The sequence below is a fragment of the Leptosomus discolor genome, chromosome 7 (assembly GCF_034619465.1).
Source record: "Leptosomus discolor isolate bLepDis1 chromosome 7, bLepDis1.hap2, whole genome shotgun sequence".
NCBI classification, from domain to species: domain Eukaryota; kingdom Metazoa; phylum Chordata; class Aves; order Leptosomiformes; family Leptosomidae; genus Leptosomus; species Leptosomus discolor.
In genome coordinates this window covers 49,395,888-49,415,761 of record NC_141397.1, presented here as the reverse complement: position 1 = coordinate 49,415,761, position 19,874 = coordinate 49,395,888, and the positions used below count along the sequence as shown (strand labels likewise).

At 41.2% G+C, this 19,874-nt stretch overlaps 1 protein-coding gene across 1 annotated transcript in view; it reads left to right on the top strand.

Annotated features, from left to right (window-relative positions):
• SLC9A9 (solute carrier family 9 member A9) overlaps positions 1-19,874 on the top strand; it is a 209,440-nt gene that overhangs the window by 14,717 nt on the left and 174,849 nt on the right. The window lies entirely within an intron of this gene.

Genomic DNA, 19,874 nt, shown 5'->3' with positions numbered 1-19,874 from the left:
CTAAACTGTAAAAAGAATTGCAGACCCTGCATGGTCAATACACTTCACAACTTGTGTAACAGATAAAGTAATTCCTTATCAGGGAATGCTGAGATGGAAAAGGCAAACCTCTTGGGTAGCAAGAACTGCCCAGGGCATTCAGGAAATTGTGTCCTTCATTTCTGGTCCATGACTGATGCAAGCATGAACTGTTTTCTACAACCCTCTAGCTTTAACCCTCTGTCCTGAAAAACAGAACCATTCTCTCTATTGAAATTCCATGTTTCTAACTGGAATTCCTTCTGGAGGAGAGGAGATCCCTAACAGAAAAGGAAGGGCTTTAAATCTCAAAAGGGAGAGGAACATATACCTAGTGGCATATATGTAAAATAAAAAAGTCTCAGTCTGCAACTACATGTGAATTTAGCCTAGATATCACTAAATGGCTTCTGCAGAAAAAGAGGAAGGGAAAAAAAGCAGAGGGGCAAAAACCCCTGTTTTATTTCTGTACCCTCTGAGTGAAAAGTTTCTGATTTTGTTTCAAAATTGCCTAATTAAAGAAAAGATTTGCTAGTCAGAAATAGATTACATATTTCCAGGTGGCATGATGTGAAACTTCTGTTTGTCTGTTTGGTTAGCTCAATCAAAATTAAACAAACCATTTAAAAATCCTGTTGGATCTTGAGAGTCCATGTGTTTCCCAATATTTATGAATACCACACAGACAGTTCAGCTCTCATGTTCCAGGAAGATTCCCGATGCAAGTGAAAACGAATGACCAGAGTCAGATTCTGCAGTGAGTGGGTATCTGTGCCTACACAGATCCTCACTGAGAAAAGCAAAACAGTGTTCACAGTTTACCTTTAGCATCATTAGGCATCCCATGGCATTTCTGTGCTACAGAGTGGTGCAGAGACAGCTGAGCTACCTGAGTCTCTATGGTCTGTGGAGGCGATGGAGCAGTGCTGCATGTAAGTCAGTCTTGCTGAGAGGCCTTGATCTTGCTGTGATTATGCAGTCGAAATGGGAAAAGTCAAAAGTCATGGAACTTTCTGGTGTTCAGGTTTTCAGGTTTTAGACTAGGAAACACACTATCTTGTAGGACTGGGCTGTAGAACTCTGAAATGTATTATTTACAGCTCTGCATGATATGGAAACACTAAAGATTTTGAGAAGGTGCTTGAATTTAAAACTGGTCAAAATTCTTTACCTATAAACAGCACTTTCAATTTACAGAAGCAATTAATTTGTTATTTCTGTCTTTTCCCTTTCTTTATAACGGATCTTTAAGTAAAGATGTATGTGCTGCATCAAGGTATAAGCTCCTTGCTAGCATTATTATGAGATGGAATTTTCCCCTTTAATGTCATTTTGATAATAGTAAAACACATGAATGACCTATAACTTAGAGTTCAATGATTTTAAAACTGTTCTTTTATGGGTATGGAGCCATATCTATCTTGGCACCTTAAATTCCTAATAATCAAGTAGCTTAGTTAGTAAGCATAATGTACCTGAGGCATCATAGCTCTTAAATGTTCGGCAAGCTATGGTCACTCCAAAAGACAGCAAGTTTTAGACTCCACAATTGAAATCAACATCCAAAGTATGATCACCTTCTGTGCTGAAATACAAAGGAGTGTAAGCTCTGTATGTGGCTGTTTGCCCTTCATGTAGGAAGCTTATATTAAATGTAAAATGCCAGAGCAGCTTTGATAAGCTTGTTAAAAGAAACATAATATATTGAGTTTAGCCTAAATCCCAAATACCATCATTCCTGTATCCATGTTATTTTATCTAAAACAGAATAAACACAGATAGAATCTACTACAGAAAGTTCCTACTACAAACAATTCCTACTATCAATTCAAAATTCAAGCCCATAGTCAGGGACAAAGATCCAAAGGAAACCCTAAGGTAGAGGAGCAAGGACTGAGCATCACTGGGCCTTGTACTGTGTTCCTGTTCCATACAAACCCATAACCCCCACTGAAATCATTGCAGACAAGGTAGTAATATACTCAGAATAGGGCTTATGTGAACATGAAGCATGTTTGCATAACGTACACATCAGTGTACGAATGAGTGCATGAAGAAGAAAGAGGATATAAAAACTTTACTGAAAGGAAATAAAAATAAGCCCTAAAATAAAAACTTGTCCTAAGAGAGAAGGGATGAAGAGATATAGAAGAAAGGACAGAACGATGAGGTACCTCTAAATTGCATTGCTGTAGAAAAATATTTTGTGCATAGGTACAATTACCTGCAGCACTAAGTTCAGCTCTGGGGTCCCCAGCATAAGGACACAGACCTGCTTGAGCAGGTCCAGAGCAGGCCATGAAGATGATCAGGGGGCTGGATCACCTCCCCTGTGAGGACAGGCTGAGAGCGTTGGGGTTGTTCAGCCTGGAGAAGAGAAGGCTCCGGGGAGACCTTATAGTGGCCTTCCAGTGCTTAAAGGGGGCCTACAGGAAAGGTGGGGAGGGATTGTTTACAAGGTCACGTAGCGATAGGATGAGGAATAACAGTTTCAAACTGAAAGAGGGGAGACTTAAATTAGATATTAGGAAGAAATTATTTCCTGTGAAGGTTGTGAGACCCTGAAACAGGTTGCTCAGAGCAGCTGTGGCTGCCCACTCCCTGGCAGTGTTCAAGGCCAGGCTGGATGGGGCTTTGAGCAACCTGGTCTGGTGGAAGGTGTCCCTGCCCATGTGTCTACATTTAGCCTGTACCCAGGGCTAAGCTACAACAGTTGCTCTATCATCCCATGACCCCTCACTAGCCAGGGAGGGGAATCAGGAAAAAGGAGAGCAGACCCATGGGTCAAAGCGAAACAGATTTAATGAAAGACCACCAGCAGATATACAGAGTTATACTCAGCCAAATGAATATCCAGACATCACAATCAAACAGAGAGCAGTCCTTGGGAGAAACCATGGGAGGAGTAGAAAGAAGTCAACAGGAACACATTCTCCCTCCCCTCAGCAAACCCTCCCCCTTTATAAGGACCATGACATTATGGGACGGGCTACACCTGTAGCTAACTCAGGTCAGCTGCCCTGGCTGAATTTAGCCTGCCTAGCATGGCTGGGCTGTGATTCTATCCCAGCCAAACCAGGACACCATGGCAGGGGTTTGGAACTATATGATCTTTAAGGTCCCTTCCAACCCAAACCATTCTATGATTAAAAATGTGCTTAGTTTTTATTATATATGCACAACATATATACATGTACAGTACATCAACATATGTAGGCTTAGACTGCGCATCTCATTGGGACTGCGTTCTTCCTGCTTGAGTGAATTACAAAGCACCCCACTGAACTCCTCCCGTGGGGCTTGCTGTACTGATAGGGTACAGCCCATAACAAAGAAGGACCAGGCTTCTCTTTGAAAACCAGAAACAGCTGCAAAATATCATTAATAAAGAACAGGAACACGATTTGGATTGTTGCAAACTCTTAAGAGTGCTAAAAAGTTGCCACGGAACACACTGATACAATGGTGCCTGTCTCCTCTTTGTAAATCTTTGCTTTTGTGTAAAAGTGTCTTCTGGCATTAAGAGGAATTTGAGTGAAAATACTATAATCAGATATTCCCACCAAGGGCAGGGAAAGGAGGAGTAAGAGGGATTGGTTGGGTTTTTTTTTTGTGAAGGCACTGCTGAAATGTGATTGCTTTCAGCTACATACTGCTCAAAGGCATGCCTGCCCATGTTAGCTGTAATACTGTCCTCAGCCACTTAACACATATGCAAGTTATAGTAATTCGCAAGCTCTCCCAGCTAGGCCGTTATGCCCTTTGCAGTAAGCCAGACTAGCAAGGATCCACGCAGAGAGATCCCATGAGGGAGAGGAGAAATTCCCCCACTGCAAGCCATATTGAATTGCAGAATTGCTGAAGTTGTCCCCTTCATGGTGAAGAGTCTGCTGACTCTGGGCCTGCATGATATAAGATCATATAAGGTCCAGTCTCTCAACAGATCTTTTTTCTGCTGGTTTCAGCTTCTCATCTCCTGAAGAATAGTGTGGGATGATCAGCCCTTTGTCTCTTCTCGTACATAGAATCATATTGGTTGGAAAAGACCTTTAAGATCATCAGGTCCAACCATTATCCTAACACTACCAAGCATATGATGCCTGTCAGCCCCCTAATTGTCTTGATGGTTCTCTGCTGGACTGTTTCCTATCAGTCTTTCTTGTACTGAGCACCCAAAACTGAACAGATTATTCCAGATGCCACCTCACAAGAACCAAGAAGGGATTAATCACTTCTCTTGACTTCCTCACTACATTTGCATGAACGCAACGTGGTTTGCAGCTAGCCCTCATAGCTGCAATTATGAAGTCCACTTCTGACTCATGCTCAACTTGATATCCTCCAGGACTCCAAGGGTTTTCTGCACTTAGCTATGCAGCCAGTCATGATCCTGTGTGACTGCTGCATGGGGTTATTCCATCTTTGCAATATGTATCTGGATATTAGCTGTGTATTGATGACTGACTGCAAGTTGAAGCAGCACTGACCTGATGCTATTCAGTAGGCCCATGAAAACCTTTGCCCTTTTTTTTTTTTTTTTTAACCTTATAGGAAGATGCAGGGAAAAGGCCTAACTGCAGCTTCTGCAAGGAATAGTGTTCTTTTTCCTTAGATTTTATTTTTAATAAACTGTGCTGTCTGATGGGATGCATCTTCCAGAATTGATGCCTATGACAGGTATTTTCAATTTTGATAATGGAAGAGTGCTCAAGTATTTGGAAAAATCTCGACACTATGGTAATAAAGCAACATATGAGATACTGAGTGGCAGCAGAAGCAGAAAGATTTGTATTTTTTTTCCCCCCTTGAAATCATCTTGACTTTAGATCAGCATTCTCTGTGCCAGCCAGGGCCAAGATGCCTACACACAGGAGCACTGACATCATAAAGTTGGGCTTATCTGTGATTTTTTTATTCAGTTTCACTTGGGTTCTCTCGAATTCCAATGCCAAAACCACATTTTAGATATTCAGAATGCAGCATGTTTGCAGTCACTTACTCACATTTTTTCAGTCTGCCTAGTACGTTTGGCAAGGCCTGATTTTTCTGGTATTTGAAGTTCTCCAAGTACGCAACTCAAATAGCAAATGTATTTGCAGACAACTTAGGCCAAGTTTGATCTGTCTCTGTAGCTGCAGTGAGAATTTTGCTTGAATAAAGCTGAGACAAAAAATAGCATCTGGATCAGAAAAAAATAAAGTAATTGTAGTTTCAAGCCAATGAAGTTATAAAACACAAACAACTGATAATACTGATGTTCTGAAGAGTCATTCCAAGATCATCACTGTTCTAAAGGGAAAGATGTAGGTGTTTATATTAGATACTCAGTTTGCCTGGCCTTCTCTGGCTGGAGAGACAGGACTTCTCCATATTCCAACTAGAGCCAAAGTTGGTTAGTTTGGCCTGATTAGTCCCAGTACAAGTCTGTGAGCTCATGGATGTTTGCTTTAGAATAAGCACATCAGCTTGTTTCATGGTAATCGGTGCTTAAAAGTGAACTTCAATTTAAAAAACACATAGAATCAAAATATTTCTTTTGTGCATCTGTGTTTAACTGCAATGACTAACAGTTTGGACAAAGGAGTCTCTTCTGGTATTTAAGTGTAATGAATAAATCATCATACTTGATTCTCACAGGCAGTCAAGAATCCCTTCCCTTGCCATTCCTCACAATTCTACAAATGAATATTCAAATGCTTGTTGCATATGATGGCTAAAAGCTGAGAATATAATATATATAATAATAATACTTTCTATATTCTTTCTTTCAAAAACTGACTCTTAAATGGTTTTGTTTGAAAACCAGAACAATTTTTTGTTTCTATACAGACATACGTATATATAAATATAAATTTATGAGAGAAAAGAAATCTCAAGAAATATCAAATACCACTCCAGATATTTTTGGGAAGAAAAAAAAAAAAAAAAAGGCATGAGATTGGGTTTTCCATCACAACCTTTCTATGGAAGTAGACATTTTCTATTCAAATGTCTGTGGTATTGAGATTCCACCATCACATGAAAATGTTTTTTTTCTTCACTCTTAACTGCACACTTTTAACAGTCCCTCTTTCTGCCTCCTAAAGGAGGAAGGGATGGGCTGACTTAATAACAGTGTTGCTAAAAAGCAGCAAGAGCAAGAAACGTTCAGCTTTTCTTTACACAGTTTACAAGGGTGTGATGCATCCTGACGTAACCACAGTCAAAGATTTAGTTTTCTCATCAGAGTACATATCCAAACATACTTCTAAAGGTTAGGAGACAAATTCCTTCCACTGGCATTACCATTTAAACAGACTATGTACAATTCATCATTCTTAGTAGAAAACAGTGTTTCAAAAGAAAAAAGAAAGTGTGACTTTTGTGTGTGTGGTGTATTCATTTCCTCCTGAAAAGCTAGCTTATTTTACAGCCTTCTTCTCAACAAGTAACTTGCTCTGGCCTCATAAGAACGTGAGACAGGACTACCGATATACTGATATATTGACATATTCTCAGCAGACACAGGTTTCATTGCTTTTTAGTACACAGCAGCACACGCCTGAGAGGTTCAGCATGCAATAGTTACGTTTACTAAGTACTGCATGACTCTGCGGATTTTTTTTAAAACAAATTAATTTTATTTTTATAGCTATTTCAGTAGTTTGGCAAATGCTAGATCTATGTTCACGTCTAGGTTATGGGTGTGTTCTATATTGCTTTCTGACTGAAGGTTAATGGAATATACAAATGGGGTCTGCTGATGTGAAACAGTATTGAGCTTATAATCTGACTATTCCTTCTCATCTGAGAGCTATGGATAGACTTTAAAACTTGGAAACTGAACACTTATAGCTATGTGCTTCAGCAGAGAAAAACAAAACATTGTTTGGCTTGAATGAACTGTATGGTGCTATGGGATTCTTCTGGCTTTTGGAAGCTGTTTCTGCAAGGAAAAATGGGGCCAGGTTAAGGGCGATAGAAAAAAAAAAACCCACACCTTCTCTCTGTTACAGAGCTCTCCATAAACTAAGCAAATACCTTTACGAGAATTATCTGCTGCTACACCAGCTAAGCTCTTGCCTTCCCAGATGATCATTTTCGTATTAATTCAAAATTAGTTCATGTACAAGGAAAGTAGTATTTTTTTCTAATTAAAATATTTTTTCTACCACATGTTCCCATCAAATTATGCAAAAAAACCCACCCCAGGTCCATCTTTCCTCCACACACCACCTGTAAACAGCAAATATTTAACCTCTCCACAGGCAAGAATAAAAGCTTTATTTTTGGTACAAACAGAAACTGGTGAAGGGGGCTGCTAAAGTATCTTGGTGCTGTAGAGATTAACTAAGGGAGAAAAAGGGAAAAATTATATGTAGACCATTTCCACTCCTCAGTGGCAAAAACCCCTTGAATATCAGATGTTTGGCTTTAATAATTTCCATTAATCTTCTGAAGCCAGATATTCAGCCTATGACTGGAAATAAAGACAAAACTAATAAGCAGACATTCATCTGAATGTAGCATAACTTTTGTAAGAGTACAGTGCCTGTGCTGGTACCCTCTATTCATTTTCTGGCTGCTTTCATGTCCCATCTCGGAGTGAATGCAGGCATTTTCTTTCAGTCATGAGGCAGTATTGCACCATTTTTGCATTGACTTGAGGAAACTCAACAGGCATAATTTATCTGAAAAATCAAGCTAAGTCTCTCCAGTGTTCACCAAAGAAGGCAACCTAACACTGAGCCCCAGCAGGAAAAGAATTAGTGTTTAGTTGTTAATAGGTGGCTCAGTGCCCTAATGCAGTAGCTTTGATTCTTCAGTCAGTCCAAATCGAAAATAACCCCGTTGCAGTCTGTGGAGTTCCAAACTGCAACTCACAGCTGCAGTTGCAATGGGTAGGTCCTGCTTATTAGTTTTGTTTAAAGGTGTTTGATGAATCCAAAATGGGTTAGTGAAGTATGAGTTTAGAGAAGCTTGAAAATATACACCCACTATGATATCTATGGGTGTAGGAATTTTGCAAAGGGAGTGAAAAAGGGAAGAGGCTTTCTTGTAGACCTAACTCTCAGAGAGTTCTAGCAGTTCTAAAACTTATAAAGTAGCAAAAAAAGCCTGTAATTTGCATGACCTGACAACTTATATATAAGAAGCTGTGTTAAATCAAGACACTGAGTTAAAAATATTTCCCAGACCACTAAACACCCACATAGAGCTGAAAGTTTTTCCAAGAGTACTTTGATGCATTCAAGTAGGTATGCTGCTGCAAGTTCAGTCAGAATTTGTAGCTATTTCACAATAAACATCTGACATCATTTACTGCAGCAGAGTTGATCACACAGAAAACAGTTTTTCTTCTCATAAACAGATGTGGTGAACAGCAGGGTGTAACTATTCGTATCTTCCAGAAGAACCCCTCAGCATACTAAGGAAAGAATTGTATTATGGGGAACACCAAAGGTGTGGGATTGCAGAGACTAACAGCATCTGGAATACCAGGAGACATCTGAAAACAAAAGGGTGTTTAATTTGGTATTTGATACCAAATAGATTCTCCAGGAATCCAGCAAAAAAAAAAAAATTAAATCATTCACTCTTCTGAAAAACATGCAAAATGGCATTCATTGCAAAAGAGGAAAAAACACTTGAGTCCAGGTATTTCCCCAAGAAGAAACCCCACACTGGAGGAAAGAGTTTGTTTGGGGTTTGGTTGGTTGAGGTGTTTGGGTTTTTTTTTTGTTTGGGTGACTTTTTTGGGGGTTTTTGTTATGTTTTGTTTGGTGTGGGTTTTTTTGTTTTTGTTTTTTTAACATTTGAATGTTTCCAGGGATGGGGCTTTACCACCTCTCCAGGCAACCTGTTCCAGTGTTTCACCACCCTCATCGTAAAAAATTTCTTCCTTTTATCTAGCCTAAATCTCCCCTTTTTAGTTTGAAACTAGTACTCCTATTAAAACTATTGCAACAGGCCCTGCTAAAAAGATTGCCCCTACCTTTCTTATACACACCCTTTAAGCACTGGAAGGCCGCTATAAGGTCTCCCCAGAGCCTTCTCTTCTCCAGGCTGAAGAACACCGTCTCTCTCCGCCTGTCCTCACAGGGGAGGTGTTCACCTGTACAACCCCAGCTTCCTTGGCTGCAGCATCACTTGGATGTCTCAAGTTTGCAAGACTACTCTCGCAGTTCCTATATTAACTTTCAGGAAGAACATCTTTACAGAGCTGGTGAAATGGAAAATATGCAACCCTTCTGACCCCATATCCTGACAGTCCCCTGCCATTCTCAGAAGTACCTACCCTCTTCCCAGGCAGTTCCAGGCCATTTTCCCATCTCCTACAGATAGTCTTCAACACTGCATGAGAAACCTGCACACAAAGCATATGACTGAGGAAGACATCTCTGCTTCAAGCAGAATGAAGTATGCATGCTATGCATCACTTCAGGCCATACATAACAGTATGGCTTTGCTAAGTAGTGAGCCATGACGTGCTTCCTTCTGAATCAAGATGGGCAATGACATGACCTCCATCACATACACAGGAATTTGTGAATTGGTTGCAAAGTGCTTTGAGCTGTTTCAGGGTGAAAGGTGTACCAGAAATTCAAAACAGAGGAGGAAAATCCTGTTCTACTTCAGTAGCATGGAGCTGCCTGCAACCTTCTGTCTCTTCAAACTGACCGGTTCACTGTTAGACATATAAAATGCTGATCAACATTTGGAAGTGTAGCTCATTGGTGTGCTTGACTTGGAGCAGAAAGGGAGAGGGTGATGCAGATCTCCTACCTGTTACTTTGAAAATTTCATAATTCAACAACTCAAAGGACGGTTTGTTCATCTGCCCGCCACCATTTTACATATCGCTCTTCTGAGCCAGTTAATCAAATAGCATGCTTGCATATGATAAATCTTTTATGGAACACAACTCTTATTAGGCTGAAATGTTTTGTAAACACCCCAGCTTTCATCATGGCTCTGGGATAGATGCTACACTCAGTGTAAACAGAAGCTATAAAAGCTGGTCTGATCTGATAGTCAGATTCTCCACAGTGAGAGACTGATGACATAAATAGTCTACAGAGCTTTTCTTCAGCTCCTGGCTGTTTCTGAGTATTAAGATAATAACCATCCAAGGTGTTTCCCTAGTTGCAGCTCTCCTCTTAATACTTTCTGTCTGAGAGAGAACTCCATTATATTTGACTATGTTGATAAACCGCAGCCAGTTCAGTGGACGACCACCAAGATGGACAGGGGCTGGAACACTTGCCCTATAAGAAGCTGAAAGAACTGAGCTTGCTTAGCCTAGACAAGAGAGGCTTTGAATGAAGCTTATCAAGAAGACAAAGTCAGGCTCTTCACATAAGTACATGGTGGGAGGACAAATTGACAAACATAAATTGTAATTTTAAAAAGGTCTGACTTGATACAAGTAAAAACTTTTTCACCATTAAGACAGTCAAGCATTGGAACAGGTTGTCCAGAGATGCTGTGCAATCTCTATCTTGGACATTTTCAAGACTTAAGTGGCTAAAGCCCTGAGCACTCTGGGTTGATCTCATAGCTGGCCCTGTGTAGAGTAGGAATTTCGACTAGACATGTCCTGTCACCCCTTTCACCCTAAGTTACTCTCTAGTTGTGTGATGCTATAAATAACAGACGTTACAGCAGAACATATTCTGCCCCTAGTCCCTTCCTTTCAGCCACTTCATACTTTCAACTTCTCTACCACCTTTTTTTTTTATTCAATTATTTTAGCCACCATCATCCCATACCCAACAATTAGCTTCTCAGGCAGTTTTTCTTTCTCCTCACATTTTTTGAAGTATGGAAACTGCAATAAAAAAAAAGCCTTACTGAAGAAAAATTACTAGGATTATTTCACTTCCTGCTGCAGCAAGGACTTTATGCATGATGGCAGCTCTTAAAATGCTAATTAGCCTCTGTTCATAGCCAGCACCATACCTTAAAAAGGAAAAATCCCTTTCATTGCTGTAACATACTGATTAGGCACTGTCTACATTTAGTCTGTACCGCAAGTTAAACTATAACAGTTGCTCTGTCACCCAACAACCCCTCCCCAGCCAGGGAAGGGAATCAGGAAAAAGGAGAGCAGACCCATGGGTAGAAGTAAAACAGATTTAAAGAAACACCACAAATACCAACAGAGATACACTGAGTTATACTCAGCCGAATGAATATCCAGACACCACAACCAACCAGGGAAGCAGTCCTCAGGAGAAGTCAGAGGAGGAACCAGAAGAACCTCAGCAGAAACCCCACACGAGCTCTCTCCCCTTAGCAAACCCTCCCCCTTTATAATGACCATGACATTACGGGACGGGCTACACCTGTAGCTCACTCAGGTCAGCTGCCCTGGCTGACTTGAACCTGCTAATGGCCTGCCTGGCATGGCTGGGCTGTGAGTCTGTCTCAGCCAAAGCAGGACAGGTACTTGTTTGCCCCTTGTACCATCACCTCTCCCCAGCTAACCACTCTCTCTCTGAAGCTTAGCAGCAACCAAAATTGAAATGTCAAAACACCACAATCTCCACTCCTTTTTTACCTCTCCCATAACAAGCTTCTAGCTGTTATGTGGTGTTTATGTGCACACTGCAAATTTTGAGCAGGATGATGTCACTGGTAAAAAAAACTTGATCTGTAAAAAGACAATGACTAACAGTGAAACTCTGCAACAAGAATATAAGGTCATATATAGGCACACTGACTGACCTAGAAACTGCATTATCGATGCCTTTTTATAACCCGCTTACGTTGTATGAGAGGATTGCTATTACTCAAATTGAAAATGAAAACCAAAATAGTTTTTTTAAATTGTTCACCTTCCTTTCAGCTACCCTTGCAACCCACTCAGTGGTACAAATAAGGAAAGACTCATTTTGCTGAAGAATAGTGATTATTTTTGTGTTCTCTTTGCCTATTTGATTTAATCCAAGCAAGACAGCACATGAAAACATTAGGTGTGTTCCTAAAATGATCTTCATTTATTTGATTTTGGGAGGGGAAAGAGTGTGTGTTTATGCAATGTCTGTGGAACATAAGTATCATAAAATGAAATTAGGAAAGCAGTGGAACCTACCTGATGTTCAGTCCTCTTGCAAATCATGTCAGCTAGTTTGTGCAGTTGCCCCCCATTGTTCATTGAGATATGAATACAGCCTCTTTCAGTTTCTCTCCCTCCAAAAAGCATTCTCAGTGAGATTGCTCTTCACTGCTCTTTTGTCACAGTCATCAAATAATTTAGAGTGGAATTGGCTCTGGGTCCAACCCCCTGATGAAAACAAGGCTAACTTCAAAAGTTAGAGCAGGTTACTCTGAGCCTTAGCTGGTCAAGTTTTGAATGCATTCCAGTATCCATCTCTGAGGAATAGCATTAGTAACCAAGTGCCAGCTGGATTTCAAACCAGCCAGAGAGTGGGTTTTCAACCCACAAGTCCTCTCATGGTAAGTGACTTGATTTCCAGCTTTCAGTAATCTTCCTATTAATGCTATCTCATCTAGCCCATACAGAAATCCACAATTTGTGCTATAGCATAACATTATTGCCTATCTAACCTGTCTACTATAGACCTTCTCATTCAAAGATGTTAAAATACCTTTTAAGTTCAGCTTGATTTCTAGGAAGCAGAATATTACTCTCACTTTAGATGTGGAAAAATGCATTTGCTGACAGGTTAAAGGATGTGACTTTTCACACAGTGTCAGCAACAGAGCTGGAGGAGAACTGCAAAGCCCCATGCCCTGCTCTAATCATGGGGCTGTGGTACGTCATTCGCTGTACAACTGCAAGTATCTGAAAAGCACTTTTATGCCATCACCATTCAGGTGGCTCAAAAATTCATGTACAATGGGAGAGAGAACAGCCTCTTGTGAGGGCAGCATCAAAGAGCACTGCCAGAGCAAAACACCTTACAGATGTAGCTGGGTTACTCACGATCTGGTTTCCTGTCAAAATCACAATCCCATTTTGGTACGTTTCCAAAACAGCCCTCTGCTGTGGCCAAAAGGAACATTTGTGTTTGATCCTGAGTCAGACATTCAGTGGAAGAGCCTTACGCAAGGTTTTATTCAGACTCTAGATGGTCCCATTTTGCTGCTGAACTTTGTCATATGTTTAACACGAAGCACGCATGGTTGTAAGCTCTTTACTCTGTTAAAAGATACAGGCCATCAGCATTTCTTTCCACACGCCTAAGAGGAGGAGAAAAAACGCATTTGACTATTTTAAAAATACAAGTAAACAAAAGAAACAGCACATAGAAGTATTTAACAATAGTATCCAACACTGCAGTGAGAAAAAAATACAATAATGCACAGTTTCTTGCATTGCACGGCTGCTTGGGGAGTCCTTGCTCACACTACTGGGAGCCTCGTTCCTGTCTCACACAGGCACCACCCGCTCCTCACTTCAGCACCGGCCTCACCCCGCGGCGGCAGCGCCCGGCAGCGGCGCCCGGGGGACACGGCCCGCCCTCAGCCCCCGGCGGCAGGGCAGGGCAGGGCCGGGCCGGGCCGCAGGCAGCAGGTGGCGGCCGCGCTCTGCCTGGGCTTGCCCGGGCCGGCCCCGCTCCGCTCCGCTCAGTTCCACTCCCGGCCGTCAGCCGGACAAAAGGCGCTCGCCGAGGCGGTGCCGCAGCGAGGAGTGCCTTTTTAATACGCCGTTCCTCTCCAGGCGGCTGAGTGCCGCGCTGTGGCAGCCTTCCCTGCGCTCCTCCCTGCCCCGCCGTTGCCTGTCGTGCTCGTGGGGCGGGGAGCGGCGGCGAAGCCAGGCTCAGAGGGGCGGTAGGCGCCCCACCCGGCTTCCCGGCCAGGCCGGCGAGGGAAAAGCGAGGTTTTAGCGCAACGTCAGAGCTTGGATTTCCTTGGCCCTCCCTCTGAACTCATGTGCATGGCTGAGCGGGGAGAGTGGGTAGGAGAAATGGAAGATGATCCAAAGGCAGATTTTGTGTTAGTTTTTAGATGACTAAAGAAAAGTATTAAGGAGGGAAAGAAACATTTCATTTTATCTCAAACAAAACTTTTTTTAAGTGTTTGGTTTCTATTCAGAGCTCTTCTCGAGGTAAGCACTGAGGTCACCTATGCATATGTTCGACCTAGTCTGCGGCATCCAGCTTCAGGATAACTGGAGTGAGGCAACACTCCAATTCCAAATCGGGAAGATCCAGTGCCAGCTCTTGTTTATTGTGTGACAGGACTAGCGTCCAACACTAGAGAGCTGGGACACTCCTCTTTTCTCCAACTTTGAGCACTGGTCGTAGGGGTATACTATGAGTTACCAAAGAAACATCATCCTTCACATGTCACTCTTCAAACACTGCTCTACCCAAGGATTCTGAGTAACACAGTAAATGAAACAATTTTGATGAACTATTACTAGAAAACTAGGGATGTCATGGATATGAGGGACTCTTTTAGCTAAAATTGTGTCCAGTATGCCTAAATGTCGTAACGTTGTTAACCAGCCTGATTTTCAAATGTTTTCACTTAGTTTTCTAAGTGTGGACTTAGTTACTGGAATCGTGACACAACAATTTAAGGACATCGCTAACAAAATTACAGGAACGCTTGCTGGATTGGAAGTGACCAAGAAGCCTGAACTAGTTACTACAATGCCCTTCCAGTAAAAAGAATAGATTGAAAAATCCGTTAGAGTTGCAACCTCTCACTGGCAAATTGCAGCCTCATTAGTAATCTTGGCAAGATGACAGGGGTTTTACATTACTGATCCTCTTGTTAGCCCCTCAAGTGTGTGACTGAAGCGCTCTTTCGGGAGCAGTTTGTGAAAGTGAATGTTATAAATATATTTCCTTTATAGGCAAACAGATGCTTTCTGTCTTTGGGGCTATCAAACCAGTGCATTCGCAAACACACAACTCACTTAAAAATAAATGGGAAGAGAAGGTAGTAGTTAAACTTGCCAAAAATTAAGATCTTATGATAATTGTAAGCACATAAATTTTGTTGTATTTTCCCAGTGAGCCAAGTCGCATCAAGTAACAAAGTAATTTCCAAGAGGAAACTGTCTCTTCATTAGTGTGGGTATATAATTCCTATATATTACAAGGATTATGTATATATATATTTTGAAATGAAAGAATAGATTAATCTATTAATGACATATTGACCTGCAATGCATTAACATAACTGTAGGGCAATATCAGCTGTTATAAGACAGGCAGAAGGCAGTCCTGTTCATGTACTCCACTAATTTATATAATTAGGAACAGGTCTGCCACAAGTGTCCACGAGCACTCCCTTGTGTGTTCTTCACACCACAGCCTGGCTGAAAGCATGTGTGATACATGTAGTAAAGGAGCAGTATGATAACTGTGAAAGCTAAGAAGTTAGCAAGACTTTTCCACTGCTGGTGGTGTGATTGAGTAGGAAAAAAGCAAAAAAGAGTAACAAAGCCAGAATAATAAACCAATGTGCTTTTAGAGTAGCAAGGAGATCATCAACTGGTTATCGAAGCTCATTGTAAGGGAGGGTTTGGTTTCAGTGTTTGCTCTGAGAACAGGTGCCTGGTGATAAAACCTGTAGGGCTCAAATACAAAACACAGGAGTGTTAGGGTCTGGCCAGGAGAAAACACAGGCTAATAAGACAGCTGGCAGTGGTCACCCAAGGTTCATAAGCTATTCAGACTTCCTTCCTTCAGAGTATTCACCCTCATTCTCTGGCTGAATGTCAGTTCAAAGGCTTTCATTGCAAGGTAGAGATGAACAGCCATTGCATTCTAGAGGTAAAAATGTTAAATAACATGTAAGGACAAATTCCAATTATTCTCACAGATTCTTTAAAAGAGGCTGTTCTTTCCTTAGGTTGGCCTGGGAAAGCTGTGGAGCATCCAGGCACACTGCTTCCACACCTGTGGAGCACACTGGTAGCAGTTTAAGACATTTACCAATAATTGCCCACAAATGCTTTATGAATGACAAAGAGTTCCACAAAGCTTCTCAGATAATATTTGCTCTGATTAAAGAGCCTCAGGAAGAGCTTCTCTGCTGAGGAGAAAAAAATGCCAAACCATGAGGTTGGCTTATCATGGGATGTAAACAAGGTGCCTGTAGCTACACCGTTCAAAACTATTTCTCTTCTGTGTTCTTCCTCTGTTCACTAGTTACTGTTTTCTGGATGGCTTCTGCTTTGAAATAATTAATTATTCAAACTCTGGCTGCGTATCTCTTTTCAACAACAACTAGCCTCATTATGTTACAAGGACAAAAACCTTTGGTAGCAGCCAGGACAGATGGTTGAAGCCACACAACACATTTCAGAGGTGTGCCACACCTCTGTGTTATCAAACCTGGTTTTATTGACAAACTTCATTGTCTCTGATAATTTAATTAAGGTGCCACACTTGAGGATATTCTTGTTCAAAACACTCATATTCAGTTATTTATTAATGCCTCATTATGAAGAAAAACTGGAAAACACGATCCAACTGCAAACTAAAAGCTGAACAATCCAAAGAATATAAACTCAAACTAAAAGCTGAACAATCCAAAGAATATAAACTATGTCATTTAATAAAAATCTTGTTTGATGACATATTGTTTATCTTTTGGTGTTTTTTTTAACATGTTGGGGATGGAAACACTGCTGTGTTATTCAACCAATAACCCTGCTGGAATGCTTTCTTCTTTCCATAGTGATACTGTGTAAGCCATTATCTCAAGGGAGTGTGTAACACTGCAGTGCCAAGATGCGGTGCTGAGATATCTCTGCCTTCATACTTCCTTTTCTGCAGGGCTTTCTGCCTCTGAAAAGGCATCTGAGTTACTTTCCCCTCTTTCTCTCACTTCTTTGATCTGCTTGATCGTTATAGACTAACCTACTCTTAATTTCCCCTTGCTAGACCATTTTGAAAGCCTCATGTATGATTTCCAGTTGATGAAATTGCCATTGGGATGCCCTTTCTCTTCCTTTAGCATTGATTGTCATCACTCGTGAACAGATGCTGGGGAGGCAGATGATCTTTCAAATGTAGCAAGGAAGACTAGGAAGAGAGTGCCTGGAGGCGGATTCAACCACTTAGAAGCATGTAGTCACACACTGTGGTGTGAGCTTGCTTCGGGTAGGGAGGGGAGCAAGCGCTGAACATCAAAGCGCAGTGGAAATGTAGAATCCTTAGTGCCGTGATTCCTCCTTTCATCTCTCCTTTTTCTCCTGGCAAGGTGTTGCTGGCTGTTCTGCTTTCTATGCCACTGAATAGATTCAAGCTTCAGTGAACGTAAATGGAGCTCCTGGGTCTGTTTTTTATCCTTTAGAAGTTCTAACACTCGCTAAAATTAATTTGAGATTGAAAACAGTTTCCATTAGCAAAAGCATTAGCTTTCTGTGACAAACAAGGCTCAGGTATTCTTCAGGCTCAAGCTGCAACAGGATGAGGAAGAACAGGAAAATAGGGGACTTCTTGGGCCGGGTCAAAGTCATATGCTTCATGGTAGCAATACTTTGGCTTCTGGGCCAGAAGCTTTGGTGCAGAATCCTCTGTCTGTGCTTTTGATGCTGTGTGACATCCCAAGTGCGATCAGCTGAAGTAATTGAAAAAGATATGGCAAACAAAATGTACTGAATTTATACTTAGGAATCCCTTTCTGGGTTTGTACTGGGAGCTGGGAACACCCCAGAAACAAGCTCATGTAACATTTTGCGAGGTAAAAGGCTACTGGAAGACAATGATACCCTCTCTCCCGGTTATGTGACCCAGAGAACACGAATTGCTTCAGACAAGGTTTTAACTCGGTAAAATAATTGCTGCTTGGGTAGGGTTCGGACAGCAGAGGGTGGCAAAGCGCAGTTCACAAACGGACTCGGGGTGCTGGCGGGCGCTGGTGATCGCCGCCCCCCCCCCCCCCCCCCCCGGCAGGCCGGGCGGCTTCGTGCGACTGAAGGGGTATTTATCATTCATTTCCAATCTCGAGGCTTCCTCATCTATCATGTGGGGTCAAGGTTTATTCCCTGATTTCTTGTTGCTAGTGCTATTGCTTAATTGCAGATGGCTCTGCTGTGCTCTTCGGTCTTGTTTTTCATAGTTTGTTTGGGTTTTGCCATACATTCAGTTACTAGAAAAAACATTATCATCATTATTTCATTGTGCAGCCCAAACGTCTGTTGAATTCATCAGGTGTTTGATGAGTGTGAGCGATTCTGTAACATTAACTGTTTAATGCTCCAAAACATAGACCAGTGATTATTGTATAGGAGAAATTGCAACAAAAAAAGTTGTGTGTGCATGGGTATAAAAAAACCTGAAATATAATACAAAAACTATAATATATAAGTTAACATTGCAAGAACTCCAAACTGAGGGAAGTAGAGATCTTAAGGCCAATTTTTAAAGTTTTGTCAAGAAATTCCAGAAATACTTACTAACTTAATTATTTGGAGTTATACCAACAGGCAGCCTAAAACAATTATTGTTCACTTACTTCTGAAGCACGTTTTATTTTTGTGAGTAGTCTCAAAATTTTTCCCATCTGTGGAGGCCCAGCCTGACTTAAGAAAGCCTTCTCTAATGTGTTACGGGCAGTATCTCCTGAACTGTGGTTCAACCTATGGTACAAACTGCTACTGGCAAGCATTTTGAGTAATCAGTTATCCTCCATATGAGATTAAAGAAACAGAAAATTCTGAAACCTACGGCTTACAATGGAGTCTAAATAGATGCTCTGTAAAACTGTGTGTGTTAAACAAATTTGGCTACAGCTGCTGTACAATATCAAAACCCGAAGTCACTGTAGTTCACAGTAGGCAATGCTCAGTGATGTAGTATTAGTTAATTTATATATAATACTATATAATTATATATATATAATTTATATATACCAAGACGGGAATGTTCTTCAGTCTTGCTTATTTAGAAATGTCACCTTTTTGTGATCTTTGAAGTGACGAAATGAAGTAGTAGATCATGGAGGCACAGAAAATACAGCAAGAAAAGAACTGTTAAACCATATAGCTCACTATTCCATCCCTAAAAGGCCACTCTGCAGTGCATTCTTGGGTACTTTGTCCAGTATACGTAAAAACCTGTGAGCATGGAAATAATGAAGGAGCAATTCTAAAGTGCAGTCTTTTTCTTTCTGCTTTGATCCAGCTATAGGATGAAGCAAAGCAGTAATTACTGCTATTATAGAGAACAGATCTATTTGCATTTCTACAGTGCTTCAGCTCTAGCTGTGAATGTCTAATCAGTCCTATTGCTGGAATAATATTTTCCAGCCTCTTGTCAAATCTATGTCTGATTGCAGTGCATTACTACATAAGCACTTAACTCCACCCGTGTCCTGGCCCGCATCAGTAGAGGGCTGTGGTGAGAATTTTTGAAGCCAATGCTGGTGTGTATGAAACATAATATAGCAGTGTCCGTAGTTCAGTGAGTATTCCTTTCACCTCTAGCAGAATACTCCGCAGCACGACATGCAGCATAACTGTGCTTCTGGAAGAACTATAAAACTCTGAACAATGCATATATAGGGATTGCATAGCACACTTTTGCAGGAATAATGACATTTGCCCCTATGTCCTTACTGGCTTTAGCCATAATAATTGTGTTGCTTTTTTCTCACCCAGACTTTCCCTGCAGCAGGGCAGATTGTAGGCTGTATTTCTTGTTCCCTGTCAACATGCTTTATGAGAGTGGTAAGCACTATTGAGCGACTGCTACATTCTGATGCAAACATAACTGCACAGTGTGACACGTTTATAAATTTACCCTGAATCTGAGTAAATTGCATCTGATTTTCTACCAATCAATGGTGTTATTCTGCTTTCACAAACCTGGAAATTTAAGGTCAGTTTAAGCTTAGTACGCAGTTCTCCGGTCTGATATAGCCTCTTTGGTTCCATCAGACAG